The sequence below is a fragment of the Ovis canadensis genome, chromosome 15 (genome assembly GCF_042477335.2).
Source record: "Ovis canadensis isolate MfBH-ARS-UI-01 breed Bighorn chromosome 15, ARS-UI_OviCan_v2, whole genome shotgun sequence".
In the NCBI taxonomy this organism is placed as follows: domain Eukaryota; kingdom Metazoa; phylum Chordata; class Mammalia; order Artiodactyla; family Bovidae; genus Ovis; species Ovis canadensis.
Genome location: NC_091259.1, coordinates 47582104 through 47587174, shown reverse-complemented (window position 1 = coordinate 47587174; position 5071 = coordinate 47582104). Strand labels below are relative to the sequence as shown.

At 45.1% G+C, this 5071-nt stretch overlaps 1 non-coding gene across 1 annotated transcript; it reads right to left on the bottom strand.

Annotated features, from left to right (window-relative positions):
- Positions 1-2950: 2950 nt before the first annotated feature.
- TRNAE-CUC (transfer RNA glutamic acid (anticodon CUC)) lies at positions 2951-3023 on the bottom strand. The gene has a single exon. It is a non-coding gene; the product is annotated as a tRNA-Glu (tRNA).
- Positions 3024-5071: the final 2048 nt, after the last annotated feature.

Below are 5071 nucleotides of genomic sequence, written 5' to 3'. Positions count from 1 at the left end.
AGTCTCTGGTCTTCTTCCTTCACAGCAGTTCTGTGTCTTTCATGGCACTGACATTTTTGAAGAATTCAACCTCTCTCCCCTTTGGGTTATAGGATGGTCTTCATTTTAGGTTTATCTAATGCTTCTTCATGATTAAATTCAGGCCATGCATTCTTGGCCAGAACTCTGCAGTATCATGATATCATGTCCTCAGGGTGTCACATCTGGAGGCTCACGATGTCCATCTGTCCCTCTTGGTGATGTTAATTTTGATCACCCAATCAAGGTATTTGATTTCTCCACTCTTTAGTTACTTTTTTCCCCTTCCTAATAAACAGTCTGTGGGAGAGATACCTGAAAGATGGTTCAAATATTTTACTCTTTAGTCAAAATTTCCTCCTAGGTTTTATTTTTGTTTATGGTTCTTATTTCATCCTATCTTGATCATGACGGTTGCAAAAGGAGCGTTTTCCAGCCACAGGACTACCTCCACACTCACCAGGGGGCTTTCTGCATTTTACTGGAAGCAAGAGTTCTCCATTCACTCACTCATTCATTCATCTATCTATCTTATTCGTTATTGGTAAGGACAAACATATTCTTGATTTTTCCACACGCTTTATGATGCGTTAGTGGACTTAATTGATTTGGCCAGTGGTAGTTCCTGTGCCCTTGTGGCATGCCCCAATTTCTCTCTTTCTCCCTCATTAGCATTCTTGGCATAATAGGATATTCTAGCCTTATTTTCTCCCTGCTGCTGCTGCTGCTAAGTCGCTTCAGTTGTGTCCGATTCTGTGACCCCATAGACGGGGGCTGACTGTCTCTGGGATTCTCCAGGCAAGAACACTGGAGTGGGTTGCCATTTCCTTCTCCAATGCATGAAAGTGAAAAGTGAAAGTGAAGTCACTCAGTCATGCCCGACTCTTAGCGACCCCATGGGCTGCAGCCCAGCAGGCTCCTCTGTCCATGGGATTTTCCAGGCAAGAGTACTGGAGTGCGGTGCCATTGCCTTCTCCTATTTTCTCCCTACCACACCTCAACTCTGAAATTGGTCATTTCTCTAAGAAGCCTGTTTCCTCCTAGTGAGGGATGGTATTAGAGAACAAGATTGGGGCAAATAGGTATGTTCCTTGCTATAGGGGGAAAGGAGGGTTTCCTTCTTGACCCTTTTGGCAGGCAAGCTTATATATACATGTATGTATATATACATGTATGTAAATATATATACATAAATATGTGCACACAAAATGTGTATTCACACACATATACTTGTTTTAGAAATCATGATTTTACACTTATACCTCCATTTCCATCCACATGGAATACTTTCTTGCCTTCTCCCAATCCATATTTTTTCTTTCATTTTTATTGAGGTATAATTGACAAATAAAATTGTAAGATGTTTAACATGCACATTATGGTAATTTGAAAGGATTCCCACCATCTAGTTAGTTAGCATGCACATGTTTATCAGTTCATATTTGTATGTCCCTTCTTCCATAGTGGACACCCTGGATCTCAACATTAGTATATTCACTCACTTCTCAATCCTATAAAATATACACAACAGCTTCAGAATTGCTTCACCTGTGTGCCCTTGCAGTAAACAAACCTACTATAATGAGTTTAGGATGTGTTCATAATTCTTAAGATTCATAAAAGTTTTAGTAATAATAATAAGGTAATAATAGGATAATAATAAGAAATCTGAAACATATCTTGGGCACTCAGAAACCCTTGATAAAAGTCTGTTACAAGCCTGAAATGCAAGTTCAGTTCTCAGTTTGGAGTTGGACTTTTGGAAGTTTTCTTTCCAGGGTAGAAATGCAGCTGCAGTTTCCTGAGAACAGACTTTAATTGAAAACATGTTTGCAAATCCGCTGCGCGTGATCCCAGACTTCACTCAGATAGACATTTATGCTCAGGGTGTCTAGAGTTAGGCCTTGTCGGAGCACGCCGACAGACAGAGAACCACCAGCTACATTTTCCTAAGACAGACTGTGCCAAACTGATAACGGCAGCAGACCTGCCTGACAGCCCAAGGAAACCACTTCCTGCTCTTCCTGGGGAGACTGAAATCTGCCTGCCCTCTTCTCTCTTCAAAAAAGCTGTGGAAGCATCAGAAATGGTCTTAAATTATGCCCAGGCCAGTCCAGAGATAAACTCAACCCTGTCCACCCTCCAGCCTCCCCAGCCTTGATTTACTTCTTTTATTATAAGCCCTCATACATTTGTTGATGTCTAGCCTCAATGGCAGAGAAGGCAATGGCACCACTCCAGTACTCTTGCCTGGAAAATCCCATGAATGGAGGAGCCTGGTGGGCTGTTGCTAAGAGTCGGACACGACTGGGTGACTTCACTTTCACTTTTCACTTTCATGCATTGGAGAAGAAAATGGCAACCCACTCCAGTGTTCTTGCCTGGAGAATCCCAGGGACGGGGCAGCCTGGTGGGCTGCCGTCTATGGGGTCACACAGAGTTGGACACTACTGAAGCAACTTAGTAGCAGCAGCAGCAGCAGCAGCCTCAATGGAGGGGGCTTCTCAGGAGGCTTAGTGGTAAAAGAATTCACTTGCCAATGCAGGAGTTGCAGGAAACACTGGTTTGATACCTGGGTTGGGAAGATCCCCTGGAGGAGGTAATGGCAACCCACTCCAGTATTCTTGCCTGGAGAATCCCATGGACAGTGGAACCTGGCAGGCTACACAAAGAGTAGGGGTCACAAAGAGTCAAACATGATTGAGCAACTGAGCACACACGCACACAGCCTTGAGGGCAGGGATGCTTAGTGATGAGGGAAGGACTCCAAGCTGTGGAAAAGAAGAGAATAGCACTGATCTTTAAATAAAATACTTAGTTACTTATTTGGCTGTGCCATGTCTTAGCATGTGGGATCTTCAATCTTCTGTGTGACATGTGGGGTCTTTAGTGGCATAATGTGAACTCTTAGTTGCAGCATGTGGGAATCTGGTTCCCTGACCAGGAATCGAACCTGGGTCCACTGCATTGAGAGTGTGGAGTCTTAGCCATTGGACCACCAGGGAAGTCCTGAGGATAGCACAGATTTTAATGCAGTTGGGAATTCAAGGGCCTGGTAAAATCCTTTCTTTTTTTCTATTCATGTAATATACCAGTTGAGAGATAAAAGTCAAGCTGTTGGAAATCAACATCTCTTTTAACCCATAACATCTAGGCTGGAGTATATTGTGGATGCTACATTGCACTGCTCAAATCCACTTTCAGGAATGAAGGACTCATTCCCCAGCTGCAGGGAGGGCTTCCACACCCCCATGTGCTGACAGCCCTTTCTGGGGATTGTCTGAAGTGAAGAAAACGGCCTCACCCAAGGCCATATCTTCGATAGGCAGCCTGCATCCAGTGACTGATGCAACTTGGGAGTATGAAGGCCTGGCTCACTCACTGCTACCTGACAGGTCTGTGGGGTGGCAGAGGTCGCCTGTTGGAATTGCACTGCTGCTTATCATCTCCCTCCATCTAGTCTTCGTTCTTTCCCTTCATTCCACAGGATTTCCTAATGCTAATCTCAGAATTTGCTTCCCAAGGAATCCAGCATGGGATGCATCCATTCAGGGAAAATGTCCCCAAAGGAGGTTCTATTTGGCTGAGTTTGGGAGACTAAAAGGGAGACAGGCAAACAGAAAGTATATGTGATTCATTTCAGGGATCCACCTAAGTGAAGGTTTCCCTGGTGGCTCAGATGGTAAAGAATCTGCTTGCGATGCAGGAGACCCAGGTTCAACCCTTGGGTCAGGAAAATCCCCTGGAGAAGGAAATGGCAACCCACTCCAGTAATCTTGCCTGGGAAATCCCACGGACAGGAGCTTGGCAGGCTACAGTCCATGGGGTTACAGAGTCAGGCATGACTGAGTGACAGCACACAGAGAACTCAAAGCACTTAAAGACCTTCCCTGTCCTGTGCAGGGCCTGGCATGGCGCCTGATACAGTCTTGGTTGAATGAATTAATAATGATAAGTGAACTTTTCTACTTATTTCAGGTTGTGAACTATGTTCATTTGTTTGTTTTCACAACAAAAGCACAGGAACAAACCATACCTAACAGGAAAAATAATGCTTATCATTTATTGAGCTCTATTTATGTGCCAAACACTTTGTATATTTTCTTCTATTTAGTTTGCATCATGATTTTATGAGGCAGAAACTATTGTTATTCTTACTTTATAGATGAGAAAACTGAGGCTTAGCAAAGTGAAGAACGTTTCCTCTAGTCAAATACCCTGTTAGACTCTTGGTCACAAATATTACAGACTTCCTCAGACAAAGAACCAGGAGGCTGCCTGGATGAGAGTTTCCGGAGTGCACAGGAAGTTGTGACCTCTCTCAGATGACCACTGGGGCCTGGCCTTACGGTGGGGCCTGCTTGGACTGTGGCATGGCTTCTGCCTCTCCTCTGCCTCAGGGGAGAGGTGTTAAGCTGAAAGGGCTCAGGTGCTCCTGAGAGAACCACGGTTCTGAAGCTGGCGACAGTCGTTTCTGCTCAGTCTAAGGGAAACTTGATAGACGAGTTTTTCTTGCCTTTGGAAAAAGAGGGTGACGGCATAAGGGCAATGCTTAGAGATCATTCAGAGATGTTTTTCCAGGAAACTGTGTGTGCTGAAGAAGGGAGTGGGGTTGGCAGGGTCTAAGGGGAGGCCTGTGTCTGCATTTCCCTTGCAGACGGGATTCTGTGCACACAAGACACAGCATGCCTCTTGGTACCTTTGCTCATCCATCCAGTCATTTGTTCAACAGTATCTACTGGGTGCCTACTATATGCCAGGCACAGTTCAAGACACCAAGGACAGCAGGAAATCAGACATTTGAAATCCCAGCTCTCATGGAGCTCTTACACCAATGGGGAGAGGATGGTCGTACCTGGGTCCCAGCTGTTTCTAGCTCTGGCAATTCCTGCTAAGCCTGGATGGATAACATAGATGGCCCCATTGCTTGCTCAAGGGCAGGTAACTGGGGCTCTGCAAGACCGTGGTCAAGGACAGGCAGGGTGTGGAAGTGTTGCTTGTCACCCCTACCACAACCTCCTTGTGTTAGAAGAACTGGGTTCCCATATTGCCC